Here is a 19,544-nt window from a genome sequence, read left to right as displayed (position 1 = left end):
ATATACAGATTTGATGCAATCCCTATCAAATTACCAACAGCATTCTTCAACAAACTGGAACAAATAGTTCAATAATTCATATGGAAACACCAAAGACCCCGAATAGCCAAAACAATCCTGAGAAGGAAGAATAAAGTGGGGGCTATCTCACTCCCAAACTTCAAGCTCTACTACAAAGCCACAGTAATCAAGACAACTTGGTACTGGCACAAGAACAGAGCCACAGACCAGTGGAACAGAATAGAGACTCCAGACATTAACCCAAACATATATGGTCAATTAATATATGATAAAGGAGCCATGGACAAACAATGGGGAAACGACAGTCTCTTCAACAGATGGTGCTGGCAAAACTGGACAGCTACATGTAAGAGAATGAAACTGGATCACTGTCTAACCCCATACAGAAAAGTAAATTCGAAATGAATCAATGACCTGAATGTAAGTCTTGAAACCATAAAACTCCTAGAAAAAAACATAGGCAAAAATCTCTTTGACATAAACATGAGTGACTTCTTCATGAACAGATCTCCCCGGACAAGGGAAACAAAAGCAAAAATGAACAAGTGGGACTATATCAAGCTGAAAAGCTTCTGTACAGCAAAGGACACCATCAATAGAACAAAAAGGTATCCTACGGTATGGGAGAACATATTCATAAATGACCGATCCGATAAAGGGTTGACATCCAAAATATATAAAGAGCTCATGTACCTCAGCAAACAAAAAGCAAATAATCCAATTAAAAAACAGGCAGAGGAGCTGAACAGACAGTTCTCCAAAGAAGAAATTCAGATGGCCAACAGATACATGAAAAGATGCTCCACATCACTAGTCATCAGGGAAATGCAAATTAAAACCACAATGAGATATCACCTTACACCAGTAAGGATCGCTACCATCCAAAAGACAAACAACAAATGTTGGCAAGGTTGTGGAGAAAGGGGAACCCTCCTGCACTGCTGGTGGGAATGTAAAGTAGTTCAACCATTGTGGAAAGCAGTATGGAGGTTCCTCAAAAAGCTCAAAATAGACATACCATTTGACCCAGGAATTCCACTTCTAGGAATTTACCCTAAGAATGCAGTAGTTCAGTTTGAAAAAGACAGATGCACCCCTATGTTTATCGCAGCACTATTTACAATAGCCAAGAAATGGAAGCCACCTAAATGTCCATCAGTAGATGAACAGATAAAGAAGAGGTGGTACATATACACAATGGAATATTATTCAGCCATAAGAAAACAAATCGTACCATTTGCAACAACATGGATGGAGCTAGAGGGTATTATGCTCAGTGAAATAAGCCAGGCGGAGAGAGACAAGTATCAAATGATTTCACTCATATGTGGAGTATAAGAATAAAGAAAAACTGAAGGAACAAAACAGCAGCAGAATCACAGAACCCAAGAATGGACTAACAGCTACCAAAGGGAAAGGGACTAGGGAGGATGGGTGGGGAGGGAGGGATAAGGGGGGGAAGAAAGGGGGTATTACGATTAGCATGTATAATTAGCATGTAGCTGGGGGCATGGGGAGGGCTGTGCAACACAGGGAAGACAAGTAGTGATTCTACGCTGATGGACAGTGACTGTAATGGGGTGTGGGGGGGTACTTGGTGAGGGGGGGAGCCTAGTAAACAATGTTTTTCATGTAATTGTAGATTAATGATAACAAAAACAAAACAAAACAAAAAAAAGTCTGTGATTATATTTCTAAATTAACTAGGGTAGACTTCTTGAAATTAGCACCATCAATGGAAGGAATTTAATCTAATTTCATTTCTTTCTATGACATAATTGAACATACTGATCCTGAGTGCCATTAAGAGGGCAGTTACAATTACCTGTAAGCTTTTCTACTGATTCAAGTGGAAATGCTAAGGTATTCTTGCTTCTAGTCTGATTCATCCTTAGTAAAAAAGGACTCTTTTTTGGTAAAATAATTCATTCTTGGGTTAAATCGAAGTGGATTAGTGGATCATCGTCAGCGAGTGACCTCTTAGGGGGTCTATCCTTGTCCAGTTGACCTTTTTTAACATTTTTAACTGACCTGAAGAAAAAAAATTTCCCAAATCAAACTTGGCAGAAATACCTAACATGTTAAGACAACAGAATCAAGATCCAAAAAAACATCTCCATGAAGCTTAAAAAGTAGGCCAAAAGCAAGAAGACAGAAATAAACGGGGACAAAGGTGAAGTTCCATATTTGGTTCTAAGAACACCAGCTATGGAAATACAGAATGTTAAAGAACTAGTTCGACAAAAGCTGCATCCTCTCCTCTCCCTTCCTCTCTCCCCCACCCCCATCTAGCTCCAAAAAGCCCCACACAAAGCTGATGGCTCTGCACAAAATCTTAACATGTACACGGCGCTCTTCGGGGAGCGCCAAGGGCGAGGAGGCGGCGGGCCGCGCTCTGGGGACGAGGCGTGACGCCTCAATGGTTGCCGGGGCGCGGCACGGGGGTTCGGAGGCCAGGGGCTGGAGTTGCATTAACAACAGAGTTCAGCTCAAAGAAAGTAAGTTCGCCCTATACCCTCTACAAACCAAGCCTCACTTGCCAATTACGGCTCCAGTTTGGGGCTCCGCACTTGCTAAGACTGACAAATGAAGATCCAACATAACACCCCCCGCCGAGCTGGACTTTCTGCAGGAGGACTTTGAAACTAAGTCACAGGAAGACTGCTTCAGGGTCTAGGGATCTGGTTTAAAGAGCAGTGAAAGCAGGCAGGACCGACGTCTTTTAGAACAAAGCAGGTGAATGAGAGCGGCCTGCAATTGTTGGCGGCCTGCTCCCTGAGGAAACGCGAGCCTCCGCCGGCGCGGCCGCACGCGCGCGCACCCGCCCGGAACGCCGCAAAGCTGGTGGCGCGGCCCCGGCAGCGTCGGAAGTGCCCCCGAGGGGCGGCCCTGGCGGCCGGCGCTCTTCGGGGGACGCCAAGGGAGAGGCGGTGGGCCACGCGCTGGGGACGAGGGGTGACGCCTCAATGGTTGCCGGGGGGCGGCACGGGGGTTCGGAGGCCAGGGGCTCCTTTTCCCAACGCACCTCTCGTCAGGAGCGGGCGGCTGCGACTACGCCTTGGACGGCCGTCGGGGCCCGAGAACCGTGGGCCCTGGGGGCGCGCGCTGCTCCCCCGGGCGGCTGCTGACGCTCGGCTGGCTGCTCCTGGCGGACCTCCAGGCCACCTGCGGAGCCAACGACACCGCCGTCCAGGATCCTGGCTTGGCCCGCGAGGGCGCGTGCGCGGACCAAGGCCAAGGCGAGGGCGGGACCCGGAACTTCAGGGAGGCGGACCCCGAGGGCCGGGCTGAGGCAGGGGAGGGCGGGGAGGGCGGGAGGCACCCTGGGGGGCTGCGGAGGCACCAGTGGGAGGCCAAGCCCTGATCTTTGCCCGAGGCCAATGAAAATTATCCCTGTTAACACCTGGAGAGCTCTCTGGCAAACAGCCCCAAATTTATACCTACTGGCCTCGAAGAAAGATGTGTTCATCTCCAAGGTCACAGCAAGATAAACTAACAGAAGCACACATATAGAGATTGCTACGGAAACATTGCTAAATATTGCTCTGGAAAGGAAAAAGATGCTTCTCTAAAAAGGGGTAGGAGTCGGAGAGTAGTCCCCCACCAAGGAGAATGATTTTGACTCCCCTTGTGGTTCTGTTGTTCCTTCCCACTGTAGATTTTTTTGCCTTTTGTAGTTTCAAATTCTTGAGGTCTTCCTCCTTTCCACATTTGTACTTCGGGTTGGAATTCGATGGAGTTAGGAATTCCTCTTACTGTGTGTGACACACGTAGATGTCAGACCAATATGCTGGCAAACCTGCTCAGAAGCCGCATGTCAGCTGCATGTTGACATGGAGCAGCTTGCTAGTTAGACTTGGAACCACAGAGAAGCAGTGGCAATCGGGAACACCCGTGAAGGGATCCGACTAGTGGCATTGTTGGGTAATTCGTGTTAACCAAGGGAGAATGAGCCTAAGCTTGGTACATAAATTTGCCTTATTCTGCTGGCTCATTAAGTAATAAAACTCGACAAGTTGTTGTGCATGTTATATTGTTGGTAACCCACGTTGTTGGTAGGTAAAAGGTCAGTTGTAGGTTTGTGGCCATCTAAAGGAGAATGATTCCTTTCCCCAAAAACGACCCAGCTGAGATTCTTTTTAAATCCTTGGCAGTGTCATGTATCCTGTACATGTAGAGTAGACGCTGTATTTATGAGACTTTATTTCCAAATAACAGATGTGACCCTCAGCTACAGAAAGCAATTGACTATCTGAGGTTAATGGTGGGTTAGAGGTTTGTACTGCCTTGATAACACTACATTATGGAGAGCTTGGAAAGGTCCCTGACTGGATATGTGAAAAAGAAGACTAGGGAAAAATGTGTTCTGAGTAGCTATTGTTTTTAACTCTGGTTTTAAAAGTAATTGAATTGACAATTTTAGTATTACATTGGCAAAGGGATAGTTCTAGCTGTAAAATGCTAGTATGTGAGTTTAGGCGAAACCCAGTGATGGAGTTATAATGCCTTAGATTCAAATTCAAATGTAGGCAAGTTATTCTCTCAGTGTCTCAGTTTCCTCATCTGCAAACTTAAGGGAGTCTGTGTACCTTCTGGAATTTTATATATACAATTTCATGCATTGCTGCTTTTACCTGGGGAGAGAGAGAATCCAGAACTTTAAACAATCTGAGGTGTGTGAAATCTGAAAGCTCCAGAGCCATTATTAAAATACGGCAAAGCCCCTCTTAACCCTCAGTGGATGGAAACACAGTCATCACCATTTACCACCAATGGACTCTTTTTTTTGTTTTACTTTTAAGGCATTTTACAAACAATTTACAAAAAAAGAAAGGGATAGTGAAAATTTATTTGAAAATTTAGTAAGAATTTAAACATGGAAAACCCCCAATTTTTATTCCGTATTTCCTGGTTTTGAGGAAAAACCCTAAATGGTCAAAGTACTTTGAATGTTCATTATATTATGCATGAATCGGGAATGTATCCACCTTGTAAATACTGATTCTAGATTTCAAGTACACGTGTAAAAGGCTCTAGCTTATCATGGCTCTGGCTCTATTTGCACTTGCATTGTCAAAACATGATACTTTTGAAGACTGAAGGCACACTTTTTCTGAAGAGAAGACTGGTGTGGTGTCCGCTTTGCTCCATATTGCAAAACATTTCCATTTTAGATTTATAAACACTAATTAGAATGAGTAGTCCCAATGAATTTTATTCATATCTACATCATCTATTTTCTTTTCAGTCATCTTTGTATATACACCTGTCATCATGATTTGTCCATTTACAAACCTTATCAAGTAGATTCTGGTATATAAACAATTTAAAAAGAAAAGCATGGTCCAGACTATTTTCACAAAAATATTTCAGGATCAAATCCTTTCTGTTAAAAGACTAACTGGATGAGACTACCGCACATCCTTTTCATTCTTAGAAATACAATGATCCTTTATTGATTCTTGAGTTAGAGAAAATTCATCTAGGATATTCATCTAAAATATCAGCTGTCACTCATTTTGCTTATGCAATCAACTTCAACATCATTATTAGCATCTTAAGTGCTGCGATCTTTGCTCATCTTCTGATTCACCCAATAATTGTGAAATTTCTTGTCAGTTTTCTTCTCTTTACCATTATAGTCAAAACAAAACTCTAAACTCTCAACTGTGTTCAGTGAAAGCTGAAAATAGACTGCAGGAAAGGTGACTATAGATTTCTTTGATATCTTCCTGAAAGATGATGCAATACTTTGGGCAAAGCAGTAAGAAAACATGTAATACCTACGATTTATCTCACAATTACATCATCTTTCTAGGCTATTCCAGACATTCTTCCACTTTATTGTTTAAGTCTTTTTAGCAAACATGGTTGGGGGTAACTGAAGAGTAATAATGCAATCCATCATTATGGATGATAACAACATGTTTCAGAACACGGGAAAGGTCACTAAATGTCATGTTAGACTTACACCTTTTATACTGCTTTACATTTTATGCCTTTAATAACCCTTATGCCTTTTATAAATCTAAGGGTTTAGTTATACCAACCTTAAAGCTACATAATTGCCAACTTGAATGAGTTATATAAAATGAGCTTTATCCTCTACAAATATAACTGTTTTTTCTCTTTTTCTTTGGAAGATATCCAAGAAAGAATATAAGTCATGAAATATCAATCTTACAAATCAACTCTCAAAAAAGAAACTCAAAAAGTAAAATTCTACTCTGATGGTGGATACCAACAGTTAAAGTGTGCTATCCAAAATTGAAGAGAACATTCCAGGGTCTGGTCAGAATGAAAAAAGCAGGATCATTATCTGCATCATTGTGGGATGCCAGGCTTTTATCAGCACAGTCCAAGACCCAGTAGATTTTTAAGGAAGCCTCATCACACTCCTGACTCCTGTTGAACTCATTCTTGAACTCTCCACTCATTTTCACCTATAGTTCTATAAAATTAAGACTGCCTTTGCAGTATTTGGGGGACAGTTGACTTCTCGGCTGGACTTCTCGTGCAGGACTTTTTATTTCTCTAAGATTTCATTTTGTAGACCGCAGGGGACGCGCGGCAGATCGCCGGGGCTGTCACCGCGGACGCGCCGCGCGCTCCTACCGGCACGCGGGCAGCTGGGGGCCGCCAGCCGCCGCCCCCGCCACTTGCTCGCCGAGGTTCTCGGCGCCCGCTCCGCGGGGGCACACGCCGGGGGAAGGGCGATGTGGGCCAGGGCCCGCCGCAGTCCCCGGGGCAGCCGGGCGCAGCTGCCCGCGCCCCTCTGGTGCTTCTCGGCGGCGCTGGGGATGCTGTGGCCCCCTGCCTCGCAGGCGTTCAACTTGGACGTGGACAAGCTCACGGTGTACAGCGGGCCGGAGGGCAGCTACTTCGGCTACGCGGTGGACTTCCACATACCTGCTGCTTGCACAGCGAGTGTCTTGGTGGGGGTGCCCAAAGCCAACACCAGCCAGCCAGACATCGTGGAAGGGGGAGCCGTCTATTACTGTCCGTGGCCCTCTGAGGGGTCTGCACAGTGCAAGCAGATACCGTTTGACAGTACCAACAACAGAAAAATCAGAGTTAATGGAACCAAGGAACCTGTAGAGTTTAAATCAAATCAGTGGTTTGGAGCAACAGTGAGAGCGCACAAGGGGAAAGTCATGGCCTGTGCTCCTTTATATCACTGGAGAACTCTTAAACCAACACCAGAAAAGGACCCCGTTGGCACTTGCTATGTAGCAATTCAGAATTTCAGTGCATATGCTGAGTACTCTCCTTGTCGAAACAGTAATGCTGATCCTGAAGGCCAGGGTTACTGCCAAGCAGGATTTAGCCTGGATTTTTCTAAGAATGGAGACCTTATTGTAGGAGGACCTGGAAGTTTTTACTGGCAAGGTCAGGTGATCACTGCCAGTATTGCAGATATCATTGCAAATTACTCCTTCAAGGATATTCTAAGGAAATTGGCTCGAGAAAAACAGACAGAAGTGGCTCCAGCTTCTTACGATGGTAGTTACCTTGGATATTCAGTTGCTGCTGGGGAATTTACTGGAGACACACAGCAAGAATTGGTTGCTGGCGTTCCAAGAGGAGCACAGAATTTTGGATATGTTTCAATCATTAACTCAACAGATATGACCTTTATTCAGAATTTCACTGGTGAACAGATGGCATCTTATTTTGGATATACAGTTGCAGTATCAGATGTTAACAATGATGGACTGGATGACGTATTGATCGGGGCACCTCTCTTTATGGACCGTGAGTTTGAGAGCAACCCTAGAGAAGTAGGGCAAGTGTACTTGTATTTGCAAGTGAGCGCTCTCGTCTTCGCAGACCCGCAGGTCCTCACAGGCGCTGAGGCTTTTGGGAGATTTGGTAGCGCGGTGGCACACTTAGGAGACCTGAACCAAGACGGATACAATGACGTTGCCATTGGTGCACCCTTTGCAGGCAAGGATCAAAGAGGCAAAGTGCTCATTTACAATGGGAACAAGGGCGGCTTAAATTTTGAGGCTTCCCAAATTCTACAAGGGGTGTGGGCCTCACAGGCTATCCCTTCTGGATTTGGCTTTACTTTAAGAGGAGATTCAGATATAGACAAGAATGATTACCCAGATTTAATTGTGGGTGCATTCGGCACAGGAAAAGTAGCTGTTTACAGAGCAAGGCCAGTTGTGACCGTGGATGCCCGGCTTCTGCTGAACCCAATGATTATCAATCTGGAAAATAAAACCTGCCAGATTTCAGCGTCTTTGACACCTGTGGCCTGCTTTTCTTTAAGAGTATGTGCATCTGTAGCTGGCCAGAGCATTTCAAACACAATAGGCCTTACTGCCGAGGTGCAGTTAGATTCCCTCAAACAAAAAGGAGCCATTAAACGCACTCTCTTCCTTGATAACCATCAGTCACATCACGTCTTCCCTCTGTCTATAAAGTGGCAGGAATCCCTCCAGTGCCAGGATTTTATCGTTTACCTTCGAGATGAAACTGAATTCCGAGATAAATTATCCCCAATCAACATTAGTTTGAATTACAGTTTGGATGAATCCACCTCTAAAGAAGGCCTGGATGTGAAACCAATATTGAACCACTGCAAGGAAAATGTTGTTACTGAACAGGCTCACATCCTGGTGGACTGTGGAGAAGACAATATGTGCATTCCTGACTTGAAGCTGTCAGCTAGACCAGATAAGCATCAGGTCATTATTGGAGATGAAAATCATCTTATGCTCATAATCAATGCAAGAAATGAAGGTGAAGGAGCCTATGAAGCTGAACTCTTTGTGATAATACCAGAAGAGGCGGATTATGTTGGGATTGAACACAGCAGCAAGGGACTGCAACCACTGAGCTGTGAGTACAAGATGGAAAATGTAACCAGAATGGTGGTGTGTGACCTTGGGAACCCTATGGTGGCTGGAACAAATTATTCTCTGGGCCTCCGGTTTGCAGTTCCACGTCTTGAGAAAACAAACATGAGCATTAACTTCGATCTCCAAATCAGAAGTTCCAACAAGGACAACCCAGACAGCAATTTTGTAAGCCTGCAAATCAACATCACTGCTGTTGCTCAAGTAGAAATAAGAGGAGTATCCCATCTCCGCAGATTGTTCTGCCCATTCATAACTGGGAACCAGAAGAGGTGCCCCGGAAAGAGGAGGGAGTTGGACCACTGGTGGAACATATTTACGAGCTGCACCATATTGGACCAAGTACCATCAGTAACACCCTTCTGGAGGTGGGCTGGCCATTCTCTGCCCAGCATGAATTTCTCCTTTACATTTTTCATATTCAAGCTCTGGGGCCTCTGCAGTGTCAAACAAATCCTGATATCAACCCACAGGATATAAAGCCTGCTGTCCCCACAGAGGACACCCCTGAGCTGAGCGCCTTTTTGAGAAACTCGACCATCCCTCATCTTGTCAGGAAGAGGGATGTGCGTGTGCTGGAGCTCCACAGACAGAGCCCTGCAAACATACTGAACTGTACAAATATCGAGTGCTTACAAATCTCTTGTGCAGTAGGACGACTAGATGGAGGAGAAAGCGCAGTCCTGAAAGTCAGATCACAGTTGTGGGCCAAGACATTTCTCCAGAGAAAAAATGATCCGTATTCTCTTGTATCCCTGGTGTCCTTTGAAGTTAAGAAGTTGCCTTATAAAGATCAGCCAGCAAAACTCCCAGAAGGAAGCATAGCAATTAAGACATCAGTGATTTGGGCAACGCCAAACGTTTCCTTTTCAGTCCCATTATGGGTAATAATACTAGCAATACTTCTTGGATTATTGGTTCTGGCCATTTTAACCCTAGCTTTATGGAAGTGTGGATTCTTTGACAGAGGAAGACCCCCTCAAGATGATATGAATGACAGGGAGCAGCTGACAAATGAGAAAACGCCTGATGCATAAAAAGGAAAACCAAAGACCAAAAAACTCAAGCACTGGTCCTGTTCAAAATAGAAAAAGAACATGAGGGTGAAGCAAAGATTATCCTAGACCTGCCAGTGCCCTAGGAAATGGAAAGGTGCCAGAATATACCACCTCATCTACACTGTGCTTTGGAGAAGTTGCCAAGGAGCTCAGTGACCCTTTTGGGAAAGGAAACATACTCAGCGCTGTAGAAACAACCAACGATCGTGAATAATTTATTTTGCTTGAGTCATTCTGTATTTGACAGACTCTTTGAAATGGGTATGGGAACTAAGGTTGCATTCCAGGTAAATCCAACTTCAGTCACAAAGACAAAATGTCTGAACTATGATAGAATTTAGAAGGTGAACTAGGACTAAACCTTCCAACACTACTGTACCCAAAGGAACATTTGACACCTCCCTATGGAAATGACATTATGGCTCAGGGAGACAAGCATATGTTGTTGGTACTGTAAAAGTACTTTTAAAATGACAAAGATAATTTTGTAAGTGAGGATAACAATTTATTTATTTATTTTCCATTTCTCTAGGCTAATACTCTAGTCACCTAGAGGATTTGGAAATTAAGACTTGGTTAGCTGGTTTTTGAAATCATACACTAAATTTCCTTCTAAGATAAACATTGTGTGCAGAATAAATCATTTAACAGAGCCTCTTCAGGATTTAGTGTTAAGGAAAAACAAATTGGTATTAGGTGACAGTTTCACTTAATACCTTGCTGCCTTCTACCTGAAACTACTTTTACTCACACTTTACAGGGACTCACATCTGCTTGATTTAGCTTTGCAAAAAGTTTCATTTATATTTCCTTTTATTTAAAATAAAAATATTTCCATAGATTTGATTAGCAATATACACATTTCAAGATACTGTTGAGCCTGTGTGGTGTTTAAAAGTAATGGTAAATGACTAGAGTCCATTAGTAAAAAAGCCATTTAACTAAATGAGTAAACATATTATATTTGTGATCTATGAGAAGCAACACCAATAGTTATCTTGGGATTAAATGTTTTATTACTATACCTCAAACTTATATACACAAAGAAGACATGTTAAACATAAATAGCAAGGGAATATAAAGTTATGCAGATGTGAGATAAACCTAGAAATAGACTCCTAAGGATTTTGTTTAGAATTGCCTAGTCCAACTTCATTTTCACTGCTAATCTTTATAGTTATAACTTTAGAAAATAATCATTATTTAAGCTATTTTCCCAATATCTTGAATTTAACCATCACAAAAAACTTGATGTTTAAAACTCTTGTAAATAATCCATAATTGTGTGTAATATTACCATTTTTGAAGTAAAATTGACCAGCCAAATTAAAAAAAAAAAAAAAGATTTCATTTTGTTAGATTTACCCATTATTCCATCTTGTCATTCTCAGATCCTGACTTATCTTCAAACATGTTTGCTATCCTTCCTATTTTTGCAAATTGACCTGGCATGATATCAATATTTTCCAAGTCAGTAATAAAAGGTGTTAAATAAGCAGAGAGTTCTGTGACACAACACCCCTTCCACCCATTGACACCAACCAATTAATTAGTTTCAGTGGGTCTTACTGTTTAACAAGTTATACAAAACACTTAACAAACATTCAGGCTATATACTCCCTTTATACTCATAGGTATATAATGGGAAATTTCAACAAATACCACACTGAAGTCCAGATTCATGTAATTTCCCAACCCACCATTTTAGGATTCTCATTAAAAAAGAAAGTCATTGTATGACCTAATGGGCACTCAAGACCAAAAGGGATGTCAGATACTATCTGATTAAATCTTTTTTTTCTTAAGAGAATTTAAGTAATTTTCCAAAAATAGCATAGGTAGTGAACGGTATAGCTGATTGGTTATTTTTTAATAGTTTTTGAAAAGATTACATTAAAGAGTCTAGTACTTAATCGGCCACCCGTGTTTTCTATGCTCAAGATTTGGCTTTTAAGTTATATCTCACAATGTGCCAGCAGAAAGTATCCAAGCATTTCAAGCAAAAATTTTAATTCAAAATTGGTCATCATGATAATCCAAATAATTTAACAAAGTTAATATTGATTTACTTAACATATGTACATCAAGTGCTTACTGTGTATTCAAGGCATGCATTTTGTGCTTGTAAGTATAGAAGTGTTTATGAAAATATTATCTTATGGTAATCAAAATCAGAAAAAAATCTTAGAATTATATGAAATAAGTATAAAATGAGAATGAATGAAGTTATATCTTAAGCATGTTTATAACCCTAAATAAGTTACAGAATGCTTTCACACACATTATCTCATTTAATCCTTACAGTAATCAAATGAGAAAGGACCTCCTGTCCAAATTTTACAGAAGGGTAAAATAGACCTGAAAGAGTTTAGGTAGTTTGCTCAGACTCCAAACAGCTAATTAGTGGTAGAAGCAGCAATCTGGACTCCAAGTCTGATGTACTCCGATGTAATATTGTTGCCTCGGGATACAATGCCTTTTAAAAATTGTCCTCTAACAGCTCATTTAGTATCTTCTTGTGTCAAGATTTTAGTTCTAGTCTGCTATGAAGAATTGATTATACACTACAGCAAGTAGAATTCATGCCCAACTTCAGAATGATTAGAAAAACACATGTGATTTAAAACCAGCAATATTTATTGTATTGTGTTATTATAAAATACTTGTGTGCTTCTAGATTATCCTGCTAAAAAAAGTGTTGAAATAAATTCTTAGGAACAGTTTGCCCTCTTAACGTTGGAATAAGTAGAACCAATCTGTAACATATAATTTCAATGAACTCTCAGTATAAAGACTTCTTCTCAGATGGAAATGATACACTTAATTTTTTTGGAAAATAGAAAACAGGACAAAATAGGCCTTAAAATTAGCAGGATTTTTTTTGTTTATCTGACCTTCTATAGAACTTTAACTCTTCATGTACCAAACTGATGAGAAAAATTATTTTGAAGTTATATACAAGGTTTAAATACGAAACTTTGCAAATTATTAACTAATTTAGTTTACTGTTTTAAGGGTTTAGGCCTCTTTTGATTTAAACAATAATAGATGTACTAGGAATGGAATTGCTTTTCTGATTTATTAAAACTTAAAAAATGTCAGATTCCCACACAATAAGTGCTTGTATATTCCATCCCCAAATAAGAGTTTTTCAGTTACAAAAATTTTCATATGATTAAATAATGTATCTTTGCACTTTATGTTTAGTTTCAAATACGACAGTAGTCAAAGAAGTAGAATTTGGGATGTTCACATTACATGTGGCCAATGGCATTTAGCAGATAAATAATATTGTGATTTTGAGAGGAGGGAAGGTAAAAGCACTGTGGGAATTTTTATTTGTAATTTGTACACTCTGTCAAGAAAAGGGAGACGATTAATGTACAGAAAGGAAGTTGTGATGCGTCTATTGTCCTCAACAAATAATTCATGCACACAAAAAAAATGTCTGAATGAAAAAGAAATCAGTGGACATTATAAGTAAGCATAAAATCCTCTCAATTATGGCAGCATTTCTCGACATATCTTGCTATCATCATATAAAGCAACAATTTGCATTACTACCTTTGAACATTTGCTCATGTAAGTTTCACTAGACAGAAATACTAAAGTCCTTCATTGTGGGAGGAAAATACCCACTATAGAGCCTAGAGGATTGATTTCAAATAAGATATATATTTATAAACATATAGACAGGTAAGAAAAATAACAACTAGTATATATGGTACATATGTCTGTAAGAGCATGATTTAAATGATTGTTGCATAATCCTAAAATTTTTCTATCCAAGAAAATTAATTCTTGAGTACCTTTCATTTATTTAAATGCACTTGATATTTTCACAAACTGTGGAAGATGAATTCAAAGAAACGTGTTCCTTTTTTGTGTTTTATTTCCTTTAAATCATAAAAAAGAAAACCCCACACAACCTTGATATTCAACATCCAAGTTCATTTTCAACAAGAATCAGAAAACTGTCAAGGACAAACTATTTTCCATCAGATAAATGACTTGGCCACAGAAAATAGTATTATACAAACCTCAGAGCCTGAATGACCACATAAAATGGGTTCCAAGCTTTCTGATCACAGCAGTGACGGGTTATGAATTGCTAAAGGATTGTCCTCCAGAAAATAACAAAAAAAATGACTGGAGAGTACATTTAAAATAAAGTGAAACTGAAATAGAAAAATCACCTCAGTTTTAAGAGATCAAGAAGACAGACACAGGGAGCATATAGATTATATTAGAACCACTCTGGAAAGAAAACCATTTTGAATTGAAATGTTATGCATATGTTAATAGATGGAAATTGGAATGTATTTCAACAGAATGAGTAATGTTACCTGCTTCATTTCATGTCAAGTCTAGATTGTAGAAAACTATGGCCCACTATGTTTACCACCCACCTTATCACTTGCTGCTGGCCCAGTTATGCCCACAATCCTGGTCACTGCTAGGAACTCTGAAGCTCCTGTGTCTAAGTCTTAGCTGTGTAATATGAGAGTGAATTAGGAACTGTTACGGAAGAGAATTAAAGTCTAATTAATGAGATCTTACATTTCAGTAGGACTCAAGGAAACCCAGATTAAAGTATAGACTACCTCAACTACGTAAGGATCAACAATCGTCGTCTGTAAAAAAGCCAATAATAAATGAACTCCAGGAAGGCATGGACAAATATGGTGTAGACAAGAAATCAGGAGTATGAATTTCAACACTGAATCCTTTGATATGTATTCTCAGGTCAGTTACCTATTTTATACGTATATGTGCACACACACACACACACACACACACACACACACACACACACACACACACACACACATCTCACATGTTCCTGCGTACAATTTCAGCCTCATCTACCACCACTCTTTTCTCATTTCCTTACACTTCAGCCCAGCTAGCCTTCTCTCGGAATGTGTCATGTTCCTTTCTGACTCAGAATCTTCACAACTGCACCTCCTTCTACCTAGGCCCTCCTCCCTGTTAACCAGGGTAGTAACACCTATTCGGGCTTTAAGACTCCTTAAATGTCATTCCCTGCTACAGTTTCACAGAACCCTCAATATATTCAAGCTGGTTGTGGTTAATTGTAATTTCTGTGTCTTGAGTAAATGACATACTCCAAAAGAAGAGGAATATTATCTTTTTTGATTTTTTGCACAAACTGTATTCCTAGTGTCTAGTATAGTACCTGGATCACAGGAATAGCTCAAGGAATGTTTGTTGACTGAAAGGATGATTGAAGAATTCTTTTGATTAGTAGGGTGTTGTGTGAACACTTCACAAAATCCTGCTGTTGCATATGCAGGGACCAGTGCCTTGGGGACTAACAGGAAGGCCTCTTGCTGACACATAATTGCTTGGTTTTATTTACTTCCTGGATCCAGATGCAAACTCCAAGGCTTTCCCTGTAGATATTTTGGTGATCAGGAAAAGTAACAGATGCCTGGAATTTAAGAGTAGATACAAACTGGAAGAGGCCTCTGGCCTAGTCTACCTGTAGAGGGAAGCGACTGACCCTATGAATCTTTGGTGGTGTGCAATGGAGACCTCAAGGTCCCCCACAGAGACTATAACCAAGTGGCAAATGACAGAGGGTCTTCATGAGACTTGGAGTAATTTCATCGAACTCTGGAGCATAGTATAATCTACTTCAATATAAGGCTTGTTGATTATTTTAACCTAAAGCAGTGTGGTCACCATACTTAAGAGAGGAGCCCCTGGTCTTGGGAGTAGTATGATTTCGAGAAAGGCCATCAAGATGGGTCTGGACCAGTAAAAGGTCTAAGTAACACCCACAGATCTAAGAGGGAAAATGCTACTATTGTCAAGATGCATTGCTGATTTGCTGTGTGTTATACATTATGAAAGCCTGGCTCACTCAGCCCTGACTCCTCAAAAACAGACCAATCAGTTAGTCCTGCTCTGAAGTATATTTCTGAGTTGGTGTAATATTAACATTCATGCACACTTTCCATTTTGTTCCAAAGACCACCCATACATTTGGGAAATATTGCACCTATATTACCTTCTTGAAGAGTCACAGTGTGTATATCACACTGATGGGGAGCCCTATACTGAAGAAGCCTTCAACTCATTTGGCCATGAAAACTTATTCTTCAGAAAACATTCATGTGCCAATCAGGATAGCCTTAAGAAGGCTGCTGTATCAACCTCTAAGCCTCAGAGGCTGAAAATAACAAGGTTTCCTTCTCTCTCATGCTACATATCCACTGTTGGTTGACTGGAGATCCTGTTCCATGTAGTTCTCGCTCTGGGATCCAAGGTTAGAGCAGTCACCGTCTAAGCATTTCTGGATGCTCTAGCAGAGACAAGGTAAGCTCTGCATGTTTCCACAGTGAGGTGGGCTAGCCTGAAAGTGACACTTGGAATTTTGGCTTACAACTCATGGTCCTACCACATGCCTGGAAAGTAGACAACCGGAAATATTCAGTGAACTGCGCTGACAACTAAACCTGTTAACCTGACTGAACATCAGTGGTCACTGAAGTACAGTGGACATCCCTGCTGTTCATGATTTTGAAAAGAAGGATGGATGATAATTACTATTTGAGAATGTTTAACACTTTTGCTAAACTTGCATGACCATACTTAATCAGAAATAATATGTGGAAGGATGATTTTTGTTTTCATACTTGTCTGAGGGGGAGGAGAGGTGTCACAAAAAAACTATTCTTTTGGAAGATTTTATTAAAACAATTTCTTTTCACTTCAAGTCTCTAGTGGAGTTCCCACAGCAGATAACAAAATAGTTTTCTAGCCAATTCTTCATGGTTTCTTTCAAATACAAATGCTTAAAACAGAAAGCATGGGTAACTCTGGGCAGCCGATTTCTAGGCTACTAGAGAGAGGTATGCCATAAATGCCCATTTACGATGTTTTCACAAATGTGCAAAGTTAATGCTATCATCAGATGAATTCCATAATGAAAGCAATAAAGTTGGCCTAGAGTTTGTCTAAACAGTTAAATGTATTTTGTGCCACTATTATAACCTCTCAAAATTAATTTCTGATGAATCTGCTAAACCAAATGATCTGATGCTTTGCTATCTTGATTGATAATTGCCCATAACTCTATCACATAATGACACAGCACAAAAAGGCAGTGACAATATTCAGAAATGAGTACCTAAGTTTTGAGATGTTATCGCCTGCATTCCAAGCACAGTGAAGGTACGTACCAATAGCCACTCAAAAGTCTTTGACTGTTTTTCTGTGAGAAATGAAGGGCATGTTAAATTCATGTCATTTATTCAGCCATCTCCAAGCTCTTCCCCAGTTGTTCTCTATATACAGCCTATATACAATCATAATGAAATTGCCTAATACATGTGAAATGCTTTGAGCAATGCTTGGCACACGATAGTCACTGACTAACTGCTGGTTATTATAGTTGTTATTATTACTTCATCTCTTACAAGTGCTGCTTTGTGTTACATGCCCTGCAGAGATTCTAAAGTATGAGTGCTCTAGCAAGTTCAATCCAGTGCTCTCAGTTGGGATGAAGTCTGATATGTAAGGCACATTTTTCTTGCTTGGGACAGAACAGGAAAATCACCTTAGAACTGATCAAATTGTTTCTATGAGACTCCGTCTGTGTGTGTGTGTGTGTGTGTGTGTGTGTGTGTGTGTGTGTGTGTGTCTCTAGATAAATGCTACCAAGTGATTATCTGAAATAGTAAATGTTGAGAATTAAAAATAATTCTTGATAATTACCACCAGAAAAATGCACTGAACCTAAACAGCCCCTTCTCATATTGCACTACGTTCAGACTATGGTAAATCATGTACAATATTATTAAACTATTGCACTATATATTTTATTTTTATAATAATGCATCTGACACGCTCTAATTTCTTTTGTTTTGTTACATATCATCTGTACATCATTCATTCCATTCACCCAAAGCACCATCTTCACGTCCAGGTATTTCTGTGGGTGACTGGTCAAGAGAAGTGGTATCTTTGTATTTCACTAAATTCGGCTCGGATTGTATCTCAGTTGTTGAGGCTTTTGTCCCCCAGAAGGCCTTGACTGCCACCCTGGGAGAATAAGCAAAAACAAAAACAAAAACAAAAACATCTCTCATGAAATGAAAACTAAAACTAAGACTTATATTTAGTTGTCTAGATAGAGACATGCCTTCTTAAGCATGATTTTAGTTTGTGATGCATTGTGATAGCAGATGAGCCCTCAGAGGGACATACCAGGGTATAACGCTCATGTAGTTATTAGAAATATTCTCATTCTCACATCAATGAATTAGTAGGTTACGGTAAGTTTTAGAGTTTGGACAATACAAAATTTATTCAATAAACTTATTATTTTTTTCTGTATTTTTCTAGAGTTGTTTATCAGATATAAACTTTCAATTCAGATTTCCATTTCTTTTTTTTTCCAGTAGTAATAATCATCAGGTGTGTGTTTTTTTCTCTAGAGTTGCAGATGAGAGGATCAAGCCGACCAGAAAGTGATGCAGTCCTAGTGTTTGTGCTGACCATTGGAGTTATTATCTGTATATTCATGATCTTTATACTGATCTTCATAATTATAAATTGGTAGGTGAAAAACTGGAACTTAGTCATCATTCTTGATTGACATCCTCTTTGTCTGCCCTTCCCTTTTTCAATGAATCCAAAGCCCTATTCATGATGCCTCCCACCTGGCTCTTGAAACTGTACAAAACAAAACCCTTCCTTCCTCTAGCCACCATCCTAGTTCAGGCTACCTAATGTTATGACTTGCTTCCAAGCCATAAGAGAGCTTAAAATGCAGTTTTTACAATTTTACAGAGTAACAACATGGATGGAGCTAGAGGGTATTATGCTCAGTGAAATAAGCCCTGCAGAGAAAGACAAGTACCTAATGATTTCACTCAACTGTGGAGTATAACAAGAAAGCAAAAACTGAAGGAACAAAACAGTAGCAGGATCACAGAACCCAATAATGGACTAACAGTTACCAAAGGGAAAGGGGCTGGGGAGGATGGGTGGGAAGGGAGGGATAAGGGCAGGGAAAAAGAAAGGGGGCATTACGATTAGCATGTATAATGTTGGGGGGGGCATGGGGAGGGCTGTGCAACACAGAGAAGACGAGTAGTGATTCTACAGCATCTTACTATGCTGATGGACAGTGACTGTAATGGGGTGTGGGGGGGGACTTGGTGAAGGGGGGAGCCTACTAAACATAATGTTCGTCATGTAATTGTAGATTGGGATTTAGTGTGCAAATGATTCATCTTCCTGGAACCAACCTCAAGAGTCCATGGTGTCCTAAGATAGGGCAGTGAACAACAAAACAGAATCACTTTTATGGCCACATACATGCAGCACCAGTAATAGCTATCCAGGGGTTGTCTTTAATTTCCTTCCCCCTTTCCAATGTAGCATTAGCCGTGCAAATGCCTCCATGAGCTCTCCTCTTACTTATCAGTGTAGACACAACAAAGCTTAAGTTCTAAAAACCCCAAGTGGAAAAAGTCATGTTTGAGGCAGTCACGGAAATCTACATCTGGGGGACTAGGTGATGATATTACCAAGGGCTCATTGTTCCCATTCAAGTGCCCGG

At 40.5% G+C, this 19,544-nt stretch overlaps 1 long non-coding RNA gene and 1 pseudogene across 1 annotated transcript in view; one reads left to right on the top strand and one right to left on the bottom strand.

The window, feature by feature from the left end:
• Nucleotides 1–3,179, bottom strand: part of LOC130681963 (uncharacterized) — a 31,112-nt gene extending 27,933 nt beyond the window's left edge. The window contains exon 1 of the long non-coding RNA XR_008995243.1: nt 3,047–3,179. This is a non-coding gene — a long non-coding RNA (uncharacterized LOC130681963). The remainder of the gene's footprint in view (nt 1–3,046) is intronic.
• A 3,399-nt stretch (nt 3,180–6,578) lies between these two features.
• On the top strand, nt 6,579–10,611 carry LOC130681949 (integrin alpha-8-like; annotated as a pseudogene).
• Nucleotides 10,612–19,544: the final 8,933 nt, after the last annotated feature.

Source organism: Manis pentadactyla, chromosome X (genome assembly GCF_030020395.1).
Source record: "Manis pentadactyla isolate mManPen7 chromosome X, mManPen7.hap1, whole genome shotgun sequence".
Classification (NCBI taxonomy): domain Eukaryota; kingdom Metazoa; phylum Chordata; class Mammalia; order Pholidota; family Manidae; genus Manis; species Manis pentadactyla.
The sequence above is the reverse complement of the archived record's forward strand: the minus strand, read 5'-3'. Positions and strand labels throughout refer to the sequence as shown.